This window comes from Pseudopodoces humilis, chromosome 3 (genome assembly GCF_049639895.1).
Source record: "Pseudopodoces humilis isolate 2021_Gansu_Grassland_sample_001 chromosome 3, ASM4963989v1, whole genome shotgun sequence".
NCBI lineage: Eukaryota > Metazoa > Chordata > Aves > Passeriformes > Paridae > Pseudopodoces > Pseudopodoces humilis.
In genome coordinates, this window is record NC_142202.1 from 47799131 (window position 1) to 47814649 (window position 15519).

At 40.2% G+C, this 15519-nt stretch overlaps 1 protein-coding gene across 5 annotated transcripts in view; it reads right to left on the reverse strand.

Annotated features, from left to right (window-relative positions):
- The window catches only part of SASH1 (SAM and SH3 domain containing 1), a 541099-nt gene that overhangs the window by 81622 nt on the left and 443958 nt on the right, over nucleotides 1-15519 (reverse strand). The gene's annotated exons all lie outside the window — the stretch shown is intronic.

The following is a 15519-nucleotide window of genomic DNA, read 5'->3' on the forward strand; positions in this document are numbered from 1 at the left end:
TGTTCTCTGGACCCTCCACTGTCACGCTAACAGACTGACCCTCTCCTGCAGATATCCACAGGGGCATACGCTTTTCAGAAGGAGCTGAAAAAAACACCTCTCTCAGTGAAGGTGTAATGGGACTGGGCAATCAAAAACTAATTCTCGTCAAAGCTAGTGAAATCTATATGAATATACACATATTGGTTCACACATACATATTAGATCAATAAATATATGCTTGATCTCTGGTGAAAGATTGAATGAGAAAGGTGCAAAGAAGAGATTGTTGCCTGCTTTGGTTTCCAAGGAGCACAGGGCTGGAAGGTACTGTCATTACCCGTTAGAGAGACAAAGGTTGTTTTCATTTAAGGCTCCATTCTAAAGAAACAAACACGTCAATCCACTACCACTTCTAGGGAAATAACAGAAAAAGCAGGTTATTCTGGCCTAATGTTTGGGAATCTCTGGGAAGATGCTCTGTAATACGGAAAACTGAAGGGTACTGCATTGAAACAAAATTACACAGACAAAGACATTCAGGGTGGGGAACATCTGGGGAGCTAACAGGTTGGCTAAAAAGGATGCAGGGATTACTGTGAATCATAAGGTAAGCACAAGCCTTAGTGTCACGTTGTTGTGTAAAGAACCACCATTGTATTACAGATATTATGAATGCTAAAATAGTTTGCCTAGGGAGACAGTGGAATTAACATGCTGGGACAGTTTAAAGACAGATCAACATCTGTTAAGCATGATAAGGACAGCTGAATCTATCTTGGGGCAAAGGAGGCACCAGGTGATTTCCCAGAATTATAAAACAAAGCCAAGGTAAATTCCATGAAATATAACAGCACCTATAACAAAACAGGTTTGGTAACACACCAACAACAAAAATATTCTGATATTGTTGTATTTGTGTTTCACTTCTGGTTTATACATTTCACACAACTACAAAGAGAATTTCCACTCCTCCTTTTGCAATAACTGGAAATTTTATCCCAGGGCAGGTTCTGCAAACTTAATCTGGTGTAGCTGAGATGCAGACTGCTTATGGTGATGTCTAATCCAAAGCTGTAAGCAGAGAAGTTTAATAAACAGCTTCACTTCTCATTTATTCTGTGTTTCAGGGGGACATTTTACATGTGCACTACCCTCAACTCACTAGTCTTCAAGGGATTGCATTTTCATAGATTTCTGATCGTTTCTATTCTTTCTATTGCTACTCTGCAAAAGTAGCATAGCTGGTTGCACAAAATCACTGCTCTCCAAGAGCTAAAAACATGCAAACCAGGGAGACAAACACAAGAAAGGATAAGGACTATAGAAGGATGGAGAAAGAGTAGGGTGTAGGAGGCGCTCAAGGAAAATAAAATGAAGCATGTGGGACTAAGTGAACGAAGAAAGGGTGCTGTAAGGATTTTTACTCCAAGTACTGAAGAGAGAAAAATTTGTGAAGCTTTGAAAAGATGCATGGGTAGAGTAAATCCGGAAGGCAGGAGGGCATAGGCTGAGCTACTAAGGAATGGGATGAAGGGGGAAGATGACAGTGACTAGTGGTAAGAACAGCCTAGAGAACAAGCATGGCGTCATGGAAGCAGAGTCAGTAGAGATAAAACATAGAGGCCTCTGTGACTTCTTGTCTCCTGTAACAAGGCAGTACAGAGGCAATATCTGAGCTCACACTGAGGACTAGACATAATTAGTCTAGAACAATGCAGCTTCCTCAGATATTTTATCCTCTATCTGCTCTGGATAAGAGGCTGGTGATCAAAGCCTTTCATGTGCCACTGAGCTGCTCTGACACAGTGGTGGACATAAAAATCTCATGCTCAAACCCAGAGATAAGTAGTCCATAACATTCCCCACTGCAAAATATCTTGCCACACAACATAACTGCATCTGTGTTAATCTGAAGGTGCTGGTAAGAGAAAGGGCACAAAGATTAATACAATTCTGTTTCAAGAAACATCTGTCTTTTGTGCAACCCCTTTCTGCACGCTTATAAATTCTTGCTCAAAAGAATTTACCATATTCTGAAAGTAATGAACCAGGATAGGAAACAGATCTTGCTCAGCTGTCCAGTCCTGAGATGAGCAACAGCAGGTAAGACCAGGATAAGCAGTGTGATTTGTTCCAAGTAAAGTTAATTTTCTTAGTATGAAGCATAAGATGACTTTTTGCACTATTTTGCACTCTTACTACAGATACTGAACTCTGCCATGGGCAGAGACATGGACAATCAACAGGTTCCTTAAAAACTTCTAATAGGCCACTCTTAATAAAAGGAGCTATTAAAATTACATTAAATACTTGTGACTTGTGCTTGTTCACAAGAAGTCTTCATTTTGTTTTTATTCCACTGTTCAGACAGCTTAAAGAGCAATTTATGTAAGACACCCTTTTAGATTTCCAAATCTCCTTTCGTGTTTCTATTAGGTGTGAAGTGAAAAAAATGTGCAATTTCCCTCCAGTTAAAAAGGTGAGACAAAACACAGCTCATTTTGTATCATTCCACTTTGGGTGGGTTTGGGCTATGAATAATCTATGTGCTATGGGGTCAGCATTTCTGTGTTATAAATGTTACATTAGTAATGTATTACCATGATAGGATATGCATTTATATGGAAAAGGAAATATATAAACACTGCCACCAAATTTTTAGGATTTACTCATTGACAAAATATATCTCCCTGCAAATAAATGAAGTTGCTAACTTTCAAGATGTTCCTGAGGTAAGAGATCAATTACAAGGAATTGCATCAGCAGTAGGAACTAGAATGGCACTGTCTAATATATAAGGTTAAATTCTGATTTTTCTTTTTTTAAGAAGGAAATTGTTAGGCCTCAGCTTACGGCAAACTTGTGATCTCATACAGAAAATATTCCTGTTTTCAAGACTAACAGAGGGTGAAAAGGACTGTGGTCATAAAATGATAAGGGGAAATAGGAGTAACAAAAAACACAGAAAACCGTGTCCCAGAGACCATGAAAAAGATGCAATAACACTAGATTTTTAAGACAGTCCCTAAACATATAGGTAGAGATTTGAAAAGTGCTGTGATAATCTCTAAAGAAAGCTTTCATACTTGAAGATCTGCAACTGTGAAACCAGAAATATACTTTCAAAGGAATCATCTCACAGTATGTCAATGATAATGAATTATAAAACATTCTTTAGTGCTAGAAGGACCTCAAAATTCAGCAGAGAAGAATTAAAAAAGCCCTTTGTGTGAAAGGCTGAAAGGAAACAACAGGTAATCTGCTAGAAACGCAATGGTGATGTCTTCCCCTAGCTATATCCCTTTTAGTGTCAACAAAGGCCACTATAGAATAATGCTTGTTTTAGAATCTAAGTAGTTTCAATCAGAAGAATCTCAATGGATCACTAAGAAGAGAAAAACAATTGTGTTTGCACTATTTAGGGAAAACAATAATATTTCCTGTTGCATGTAGCATGGATATAGAGGAAAATACAGATTGTTTCCTACCATACTTTGCTATGCTTCCCCTGAAAGTGGCTTTTGGCAAAATGCCCATCTCCTTCAACTTCATGGCAGACCTCAGATGTTCCATATCACTCACTCAGATAAAACATCTTCCCGCTTTCTCCATTTGCTGACCAAACTATGGTCAGGACGGTATTTCTATTTTTGTGATTTTAAAAAGCAGAAGAAATGCATTTAGTATGCAAACCCTAGGGATACTCATGCCCTTCCACTGCTCCAAATGAAGCTGTAATACAGCAGATACCTTCTGTATTCTTAAGTTTTTCACTGAACTTCTGCAGTTTATTCATAAACATTAACGGTTTTAATTCCTTCTGTCATTTTGTGAAGCTGGACTAAGACAGGGCTAACTTTGATTTTATTCTTTTGCTCCTAGGAGTTTCCAGGTGCATAAAACACACTAAGAAAAGACTGTTCAGAAAATAAAAAACTGTTCAACCTTTCCATGACCTTTTTCGATTCTTTCATTTCTCTTTTCTCATTAGTTTCATCTTGGAGCTTGCAAAGTTCCAGAACAACCTATTGTAGTGGCAGTCAGAAGCTTGACTGTGGCTCACTGCTTCACCTGCAGTACATATAGTGAGAAGGTCAAAACTGCTATTCAAAATCTCCTCCTTTGACCTTGTACCTTACCAAATCAAGCCTCCATTATGGCCAGTGACCACGACAGACTCACAGAAAAAGAGTGCACTAATGAGTGAAGACATTTCTGGCAAGAAGTGGCAACCATTCTAGCTCTAACTCTTAACACGTTTTTGTGCCTTAAAATGACCAGTTGTGCTACGTTACTGTGGTTCCTTTCATTATTACTTATCATAAACTATGTTCCACCATTACAATATTCTGGTGCATGCAGACAGTACAGGGCTCACAAACTGCGGCACTTTTCACCTTTTGCAGCCACAGGAGTGCATCACCTGTTTTTCTTTACTCCAGCTTAGCTTTCTAGTGACCTACTCACCCAACTTCTAACATTTCACTCCTTACCCTTGTAAGCAAGCAATGACCAAACCTCCTCCTTTCCTCTTCTTCCACCTGACAAATGCAGTAAGAGGTCCCAGGCTCCTGGGGCACCTCCTCCTGATGCTCTCAGACTCCTTACCCCACACTTTTTGTCCCGAAGTTGAGGCTTCTTTCTTAAGCACATATTACCTCCTGTGTCTCAAAAAACCCATAATCCAAACAAAACTTACAAGAGTAGAAAAACTTAGCAGGAAGCTCTGAAAAAGGCAAGTCCAACTGGCAATTTGCATTCACCTTTCTTTCCTTCTAATGTCCTTTTCTACGTTCAGACCAAAATTTCAACTGAAAAAAAAATTTGATGCCTATTTAGCTTCTGTAGAAAGTGTTTACCTTAGCCAAAATGTATAACACTGAAAAGAACGTATTTAATTTGTTTATCTACATGTTTTTAACAACATGTGTTCCATGTCTAAATACGCCCTGTCATTCAGTCATGGAAAGCTTTATGAGATACTTCATATTTCCTTGTTACCAAATACAAGAGCTGATGCAATTCTTGGTGTTATTCCATTCCCACTCTTTAAAGAAAATTTGAAGAACATTAACATTTCTTAGCAAATTAAGACGACTGCTACAAAACATCTGTATGTATTTAAGGAGCAAAGGTGTGGGTTTACAGGTACCACCTGCAATTCAATAGCTGCAAAAAAACTAATCCACTAAGGCTAAACAGAGCTCAGTTCAAAGGAGGAAAACCAAAAGAAATTACCAAGTCCTTCAAAATGCTCATCCAGCCTAGCATTACGCTAGTCTGACTGTTAACTTGAAAGGCTACTCAAAGAAAAAGAGATCAAGGGAGAATTTTTCTGCTGCTGTCTAGCCTACAAACAAAACATTATCCAAACTAATTATGGAGTAAAAAACAGCAATCAAGAAAAATAAATTTGAATTTTGCTAGAGGGTCAGCAGCTTTTTAGTTCCTTTTTAGAGTATAATTCTGATGTGAAGTAACCAAAATAATTAAAAATATATAATTATATTATTATTTATTTTATATATAAATGTATAATATTAAAATTAAAAAACTTTGGGCTAAGAGTCACATTCCTACTCCATTTCTGCCTAACCATATTTAAAATATTTGAATTTTTTAACCTTTTTTTAGCAAGTGAAAAAGAAAAGAATCACTAACTTTGTGAAGATGCCTACCTGGGAGATGTTGCTATTCCCATTGCCTCACCAGGAACTGTTTACATATGCGAACAGGGCTGATCAACAGATAAGGTTAAGACAGAATATTAAATTGCAGAGCACTGTGCTTCAAGATAAGAGATAAGAGTTCAAGTTTCCTCAGGCAGAGGGAAAAACCAAACTTCGGTTTTCTACAGCAGTGGATCAAACCACCACCTCCTACTGCTTTGCACACCATGCCCTTCATATCTCATGCTTTCCCACAGGTGTTCAAGATGAAATATTTCATTTGGGGTTTAACAAGAGCGGTTTTTTTCAGTCATCACCAACTGACATTATGCCAGTGAAATTAACACGTTGAAGAGTCTCTTCCACAGCACCTCTGTATTTCTATTATCCCTGCCATATGCCACACAATTATTTTAAGCAGAGGCCGGATGGTAGGAAGGAGAGATGGCTGGCAGCCAGCTACTGACCAAGAGAGCTAGACTCTTCATCAGACCTCCACATTCCAGCCACAAAGGGAAATTGCTAAATCAGGAATACTGTGAGAGTCTGGCACAATTTTGAAGTACATCTGAATTTTGTGTTTTTGAAGTGTGGTCTAATGGACTGGATTTGAGGCTTGAGCTGCAGGTCACCCACGGTGTCTGTCACCCACTGACCGTGCACTGCTTCACCAGACAGGATTTGTTTACAGCTACACTGGGGTACACCACTGCGTATTATTAAGTTGCTCTGAATCTACTATAAATTTCAGGTTACTCTGTTGCGAATTTAGCTACAGAGAATTAGGAATTACATAGGTAAATCTTCATCAGCAGCTGAATCTCAGGAAGGCGAGACCTAAATAGGGATAAGATACTGAAATTACCAGCTTCAAAGGATGCAACAAAGGCTAATTAACATTTTTAAAGGGTTTTGAGGGTGGAAAGTGCTACACAAAGGAGAAATAAAACTATTTGGTGAGCTTCTGTGTAGGCTAGCAACTGAAGGCTGCAATTATGTAGCTTTCAACAGTTAACCACATGAACAAAACAAAGCTACTCTGATGACTGACTTCCTTTTTATTTCTCATTTGTGTGACTTTCAGCACTTGGCACATGCTTCAAAACTTTACAATCTCTCTCTTTTGTCAAAATGGACTTCAACTCCAGCTTAATCTTTGCTGGACTACCATGACCCTGAGATCAGCTCAGTTGGTTAAAGCCTGGTGCCAAAAAAAATTAAATCCGCCACGGCTGTGGGATCAATCCCTGTATGGGCTGTTCACTTCAGAGTTGGACTTGATGATCCTTGTGGATCTCTTCCAACTCAGAAGACTCTTATTCTGTGATCTGTGGACACACCAAGACAGAAAGCTGTCAGAAGCCTGAACTGTGTGCCCCTGGGAAGGGGAGATGGACTTCTTTCAAATACTATTTATCAGCCTATTTTGTCGTAAAGAAAGCTCACAAATTCTGATTATTCATTTGCTACCTTTTAGATCTTCTAATTTATCTGGATGTCTTGTGAATAAAGCCTTATATGATGAAAAGCTTGTCTATTTTTCCACATCTATAACCACTGATTCATTATGATGCTATTTCTACCCTCTTTACACCCTTAAGTGCATCCGGGTACCCAATTCTACTGCCACTGGTTTCACACGAATTGTAAACCAAACAATTGTAACTGTGGATTTATCACGAACTTCAACAGCAACAGGCAAAAGACACTGACATAAACAAAAAACTTACCAGTATGTGTTTCATAGTGATCTTACGAATTCCAAATTTTGCTAATCATTTCAAGTCTTTCTTCTTTAATTAGTTTCTAATCCATGACTTATTTTATTCATCATGCCCACAAGCATTGCAAGAAATTAATCCCTCTGATAAGGAACTGAAATGGAATCCTTTTGAATATATTACCCGTTCATTTTCATACATATGTTTTTACACGATTATTGCCTTTCCCAATTCTATTTGCTTGAACAACCAAAAAAAGCCTTAGAATCAGGGAAAATCTGGATGTTGTAATCCCAGATTACTTTGTTCCCTTATGTAAAATAAATCTGCAATCTAAACCATTGGGGAAAACCTAAAAGTATAAATCAAGAGGGATATGACATATGGGAGTCAGGAAGAGGGATTTCCAGCTGATAGCCATTCCTTTTCACTATTTTGTAGAAAAAGATTGATCATTCACCAAAGAAATCACATCTCTTCAAACTGCTTGAGTTCTTCTTCAAAAACAAAATTCACAGAGCATCTTGTTTGAAATGGAGCATTTCTCTGTGCGCTTCAGGCAGCACTGCTGAAACAGGAAACCTACACAACACTGAGAGAAGATAAAGCATGGAAAGATCAAAGGAGAGTAGCTGTGAAGCATCAGAACCTACATCATGAAGAGCAGAGGCCAGGCCAGCAGAAGAGAAAAAAAAGTAATCAGTCCCTTTGAATTCACAGATGGGAGGCCTGCCTTCCTCTAGGCATCTTCGTTGGATGAGTGTCCTTCTGCTGTGGAGAAAGAGACATTCCAAAGTGCATCCAGATGTGCACCAATAATCACAATGTGTTTCTCACTCTCCTCACAACAAGCTCTTGATTTATTATTGATTAGGACCTGTTTGTTTTCCCTAATGACCAGCAAGGCTGTTACGGTTCTTAAAAGAGAGATTTTTCAACTAACCTCACGACATCTATCTTGAGCAATATCCTTACTGTTCCTTGAGGACACACGGCAGTGTTTCCCTACTTGGGGACTTAGAAGTAGCACAAGCAAGAGCTACAATTAGTTGGCACTTGAAGTTGCTGCCAGCTGTCCTCAACACACACAGATGGACTGGCGAGAGTGGCTGGGGCACCACAGAATGAGAACACAGAGAGGCTGCCTGGAGAGTCAAGCTGATTCTATGCAAAGACAAAGAGGAGTAATCTTAATAGAAGACATGACATCTTTTAGGTTCATTCCTCTGTTGGTTTAGCTGCTATCACATTACTGAAGTCTGACACTTTTCTAACACAGCCAATACACATTGCTGTCCTTCCCAGAGTAATGCCACTTCAGCTGGGTATCTTGGAAATCTAGTAATATGTGAATGGCAAGTTGGGCTGCACATCACAGAAACTGCTCACCACAGAGTTTGGGTGGGTTTGAGTTGATTTTGTTTGTTAGTTTTGGGTTTTTTGGTTGTTTTGAGGTTTTTTTTTCCCCCTCAGAGATGCACCTTCTTAAATGACAATTTAACCTACTCTCTCTTTTTAAACAATTTGAATGATTGGTTTCATTCCAATGTACCCACTGGAATGACACTTACCAGCATGATGCTGTACATTTCCAGTTTTACTGTCACTTTTAAATTCTAAGGGAAGAAAGGAAAAAAAAAATACACAAAGGGAGCTAAAGTTAGTCAATCAATTACCCCTTCCGTCTAGTCTTCAGGCTGCAATGAGATCAAATCACAGAGTTAATACAAATCTAGTCTGTCAGTTCCACCAGATCTGTGCTGTTTCTAGGATAAAAGAAGAGCACAGTAAGAATATATTCAATTGATCTAAGGTTCAAAGTAAAATTCCTGCTGTATGTAAAGGGGCAAGAAAACTATTACAAATGATGTTAGAAGATTAAGAATACCTAGAAAAACACTTACAAAGCTAAAGAGAATTTCTCCCCTCCACAATTATCAGTCAGACTGCCAGAAGTCTGACAGACGTTATCTTTTCTATTTATAACATAAATATTATTTTGTTTATAACAGTATTACCAGTTCAGAAAAAAAAACAAACAAAAAACAACTACCTTTGATAACCTACTTTTCCTGTAACACTGACATTACCAAAAATACTTCAGAAGACCAGGAGTGTTAAACTGAAGATCCTACTCCAAAAAACAAGGATCTTCCAAAAGTATGAAAGGAAGATAAGGTTACCCAAACCATCACAGCTGCAAAGTCCATTGAGTCTCCAGTCTAGAACTGAACAGATTTTGCTTAAGGAATTATTCATAAATGGCCTTCCAACAAAAACAGTGGTGAGACTGCAGGAGATCATTAGCTTGCAGAAAGTGGAGATTTTTACTTACTCTGCTAGTATTAAGTGAACTAAGAACTGTTTAAGAATGGTATTCACTTTGCTGCATACAGAACAAGCCTTGCTTTGTTTTCATGTTTAATGCTAGCTCTATATTTAAATGCCTTTGCTGCCTTGGTCTGTGATATCAGACACTAAAAATAGACTGTCTGTTCCAGAATTTCTGTTGTGTCTACCTTTGAAAAGCTCAATTAATGATAAAAATGATATGAATTTAACTTATGAAGGTAACTGAAATACTGAGAGACTGAGACTGCACGCACAGTAAATCTCCATTAAATATTTTCTATGTGAATCTACTTTATGTACCTCATACTCAGGCTAAATCCCCCCTACTTCAATCTGCACTGAGGAAAAAACCCCCAAAATGACACTTGAAAGTCCGCCCCTTCTACAGCTACTTTTTCTTCTGCGTGTCTGTCTGCCCTACAAAGTCTGGATACTTTCAAAAAATTAGGAAATCTTATCTCTGTGTTCTCCAGCTCCTTTTTCTTTTTTTTTTTTTTTTTGGTGCTGTAGATACCTTTTTAATTAAACTCAGATGTTGTTTATACTTTGGAGGGCCTCTTGCAGCCAGCAAGACAAAACAAAACAGTGGGATCCTATTCCAGTGAGATGCAGAGATGTCCTCTCAGGACAAATAGCAACAGCAGCCAGCACTGAATTTTCACAGCAGAGATGATCATTTCACAGCACGAATAAGCAGTTTATTCTAGGATCCTGAAATATTAATGTAAGATGTGAAGAATGGTGGACATGACTAGTGTCAGCTACAGAGTGGGCACAGGCACACTCCACAAACACTTTCAGCATCCCAACTCCAGCTTTGGTGGCTAACTCCCTTGAACACTTTTTAAATATACATAAATCACTGACTGCAACTGTTCTGGGTGTTCAGTGTGCTTCAGCAAAGGCTGGCTAGTTTCTCAAACAGCCCACTGATATTGCCAACCAGCAGTAACATACCAGATAAGTGCACCTCTAAAGAGGAAAAATCATTATTACCCTATCACTCAAACTTCCTCTACTTTTGCTGCTTTTCCTCACCTTTTTCTTGCTGGACATACCATTTATACAGGATGACATCACCTAGATAGTCAACTCCATCTGTAATCAAACAACTGGTTGTCGAGCACCTTTTAAAACCATGCACAGACAAGACTTAGGAAGACTACATGGATGTTGGAAGTAGGATAAGAAACTTATGATGGTTTTATGTTCATTTCTATTTTTCAGCTTTGCCCGTGTACACGTGCAAAAACACATACAAACACAGGATTTACAAGTTAGTTTTTCCACATACATGCATTGTACTTAACCACAGTGTACAGAGAGAGATTCTGAACACTTCCCCTTCTACACAATGAAATTAATTGCATGAATGTGGGAAAAAAAGTATACTACTATGCCATTTAGCTTTTCAGTGGCATTAATTTTCTAGAATTTGCAAGACAAAAGATGGATGCAACTTCTCAATGCCCCAACTGCAGCTGCCAGAGTCCATCAGAGAACCTCAAGCCATTCTTTGACTCCTACATCACCTACAATACAGACCTCGGCACCAGCAGTTAGCTGGCCACTGTCAGTGATAGATGAGACAACAGAATGCAGTTTGCTCTTGCACAACTAAGTCAATGCTGTCCTGCCCTGCTGACAGGCAAGGCAAAGCTGCTTTTGTCAGTGAGCCAGGCAGATATGACCCCAGGGACACAAAGGAAGCAGGTCATAGACGAGTTGGTGTTGAAATGCATTTGAAGATCATCTAGTTCCAAACTCACTGCAAGGGGGCTGCTCAAAGCTCCATCTGACCCGGCTTTGAACGCTTCCAGGGATGGGGCACCCCCAACTTCCAGTGTCTCATCCCTACCACTACATGCCCTTGTAAAAAGTGCCTCTCCAGCTCTCTTGCAGCCCCCCCTTCCTACTGGAAGGCTGCAGTGAGGTCCCCCTGGAACCTTTTCTTCTCCAGGCTGAATGAATAGTTCTCTCAAATCTTTCCTGTGCTGGGGACCGCAGAACTGGATGCAGAGCAGAGTAGAAGGGAAGAATCACCTCCCTTGACCTGCTGGCCACACTCCTTTTGATGCAGCCCAGGACCTGGTTGGCTTTCTGGGCTGTGAGCACACACTGCAAGTCATGTCAAGTTCTTCATCCACCAACACCTCTAAGACCTTATCCCCAGGGCTGCTCTTCATTCACTCTCCTCCCAGCCTGTACCTGTGTTCAGGATTGCCCCAGCCCATGTGCTGGACCTTGTACTTGGCCTTTTTGAATTTCATGAGGATTCACAGGTGCATCTCTCAAGCCTTTCCAGGTCCCTCTGGACGGCATCCCTTCCCTCCAGTGTGTTGACTGCTCCACTCAGCTTGGAAGCATCAGCAAACTTGCTGAGGGTGCACTTGATCCCACTCTCCCTGTTACCAGCAAAGATGTTAAACAGCACCAATCCAAATACTGATCCCTAAGGAACACCACTCATCACTGATCTCCATTTGGATATTGACTCACTGGAGTGTGGCCATCCACCCAATTCCTTATACATCCGAGTGGTTCATCCGTCTGATTCACGTCTCTCCAATTTAAAGACAAGGATGTCATATGAACAGTTAGAGAATACCATCCTCACGGAGTTACTTCTCTGGCCATAACTGTATTTTAGCAGATGTCCACCTCAATATTACCAGTGATACATTCATTAAGGGACTGAAAATCCACTCAATCTACTCCACCTGCAGTTTTTTCTCAGCCAAAAGCCCACATGGTGTACAGGAATAGGCCAAATGCTAGGAAATGTGGGCAACTCCCATGCTGTTCACAACCATTAGTGTCCAAACCCAAGCACATTCTCCATTACAAAAACATAGGCAAAATTCCAAACACAGAAAGCACTTACCGTGTTTAGGGACAACTAACAATCCTTGACAGCATTACCATTTGGAAAAATACTCTATGTTCAGCTCCATCTGCACCCACTGTTTTGTTACGAGATATGCTGCTTTCCCAAACAATTTTACCAAGTGATTTTTTTAAAAATTCAACTTCAGAGCAGGATATCCAGACTGAAATGGCCATGGTCTGATAGGAAAGGCTGGAGAGCTGATTAGAAAGCACAGTATACAATCAAGATATCAACACTTGCACCCAAACAGCTTAAAATTATTTCAAAGGGTACAGAAGCAGCAATAAACAGTTCATATTTCTGTCCTTCCAGTGGACGTGCTACAAAGGGCAATCTGGGCGAGCCAGTGCTAAATACATGTTCCTGCCAAAGCTCTGCCAGCTCAGGCATGTCTTTGTTATTGCACTGCTCCTCCTGACAGGGCCTCTCTGTGCAGGGTTTAGAGGACGCTTTGACTCCTGGGGTGACCTGCTCTTTCACTTTGTTCAGTAAAAGCAGCAACCTAACCTTGGCCTTTTGTGTTTCTGCTAAGTATTATTATGCACTCAATACTGCATTTTCGTATGGATTCAGTAACCATCACCCCAGCAAACCCCTGAAAATGTGCACTCACACTCAATGTATGTCAGCTCTGCTTGGTTCACTTCACTAAAGAGAGGGAGAAGACCACTGGGGAGGGGAGGAAGAACTGATACACTGCCCACCTCCAGCTCTGGCACAACCCCACTGTTGTGAAGAGAGGGTGTAGAGACAGCACTGCCCTCTTCATCCCTGCTAGAAGAGCAACACATGGCAGAGCAAGGTCAGGCTAGACTAACAGACCAACAATACTGGTGCAGAATAATTTTGGAGCTACATGTATTTGCTATCTGGTACTTTTTTTTTTTTTTTTTTTGTTATCATAGCACATCTGGGATGTGCATTGGGCATTTCCCCCACGCATCATTTCCCATTCACTATCCCCAAACATCTGCCAATACACAACCTTTCCTCAAGGTGTATAGAGAGGAAAAATGCCACAAGTGACTCACTCTTTTGTTCATCACACTAAAATCACATTCTGGTCTACACAGCCATTTCCCTCTCCCTGTGTAACTAAGTCAAGCCTGCCTGTTTATTGATGAAAGCAAGTTTCAGCTGCAGTCAGCATTGTTTGGATGCAGTTGTTGGACAAGTGAGCTAATATCTATAGTCTCATATGTTATCAGCAGAATGGCTATCTTATGTCTAGAAACTGTATTATAGGAGTGACAGATGTAGCAAAAATGGAGCACTAATTTAATTTTCAATTGCACTGTCTTCTCTCTGACCTGACAGTTCAAGAAGTCATCCCTGGACCACTAGAGTAAGCAAACTCAGTATCAGAGACACTGAAGAGGAATCTCCAGGCTGTTTTTCACACAGCTATAGCTTCTCTGGAGTAGAATGAATCACTTGATGGTCTGTCTTTGGTTAGCTCACATCTATTTAAACCAGCGTGAAGATCCGCACCTTTGATGTGAGTTAATTAAGCTCACATGGCTTTCTCCAGCCTGGCTACTGCAGTTTCGGAAGCAAAGGGAGCCAAATTAGGCCCATCTGTCTAAATGGAAGGAGTCCTCTCACGCCATAAGGCACACTCCATTACCCAGCACAGGAGCTGCCTTCCAAGAGCACCAGGAAAGGGGGTTTCATTGCTGCCAACAGCTACCGAGAATACCGGGCCCGCCAGGCGTGGGTGTTTTCATGAGAACCACAGTTCTGTGCCATCAGCTTCTCGGCACAGAAGCCTCAAGGGTCTGTCTACAAAAGAATTTCCTGCAATAGCCTTTTGTTTAACCCTTGGAACTTCTTGGCAGCAACAGATCTGCAAAAACATTTGCTTTTTTTCTATTTAAAAATAAAGAAGGTACTAACAAACTTCAGTGGAGCAGAAGATCACTCCCTGCCTTGATTCTGCAGCCATTAATTGTGTAACTGAAGTCTGTAGTCTCTACAAACTCTGGAAGCCTCTCAGTTGCTATCCTGGAATCCCAAAAAGAAATAAAGTAGCCTTAAATAATCCACATCATCAGTTGCAGCTGTTACCAAGGCGCTCTCAAGGACTTGTGCCTGTGCCCAGCAAGAAGAGTTGGGAGATTCACCTGTCAGTAAAGAATGTCGCAAGATTATGTACTGGTATCCTTGGGGAGGTTATCAAAAAGGTGTGTGGCATGAGAACAATAGACAACAGGTATAAATTGCCATGGGGAGGATCTCACAGAATATTATTTAAAAACAGAAATTTGCTATGAACATAGCAAAGCAGTATTAACAGGTTTCTCAGAGATAGTGTAACATCTGCATCCCTGGAGATCTCCAAACTCAGTCAGACAAAGCCCTGAGCAACCTGGTTTGAATTCATTGTTGAAACTGCTTTGAACTGGATTAGGGACCTCCTGAGGTCCCTTCCATCCTGAAAAGCCCTGTGATCCTGTATCACCTGCTACACTTTCTATAATACACAAAATAATGGAAAGTTTGCAGAACTGCTTACATCTGGGAGTCTGGAACCAGTATTTGCACCCTGGACTTTTGAGAAGCACCTCTTTACAGTTTGTACAGTGCAACTGAAAACCTTCACAATTTCATTGTGCTCACACTGGGAACATCTTGAAGCAAGGAAACAATGCTTTCTTCAGACAGTATCTTGCCTCTGAGAGTTGAGGATTGCAACTAAATATATGCAAGAATGAAGTACTCTAATTAAAGAAGAAATAAGAAATGCAGACTCCAAGGCTTAATGAATCATAAAAAAATACCTAGAAAAAACCTAATCCAGCTAATTCCATGTGTTTAATTGAGTTGGCTGAAACGTTTGTGTGTGTGAACACAACCACGTACTGTTATTTCCCTGGTTAATTCTTCAAGCTATAATATTGATTCT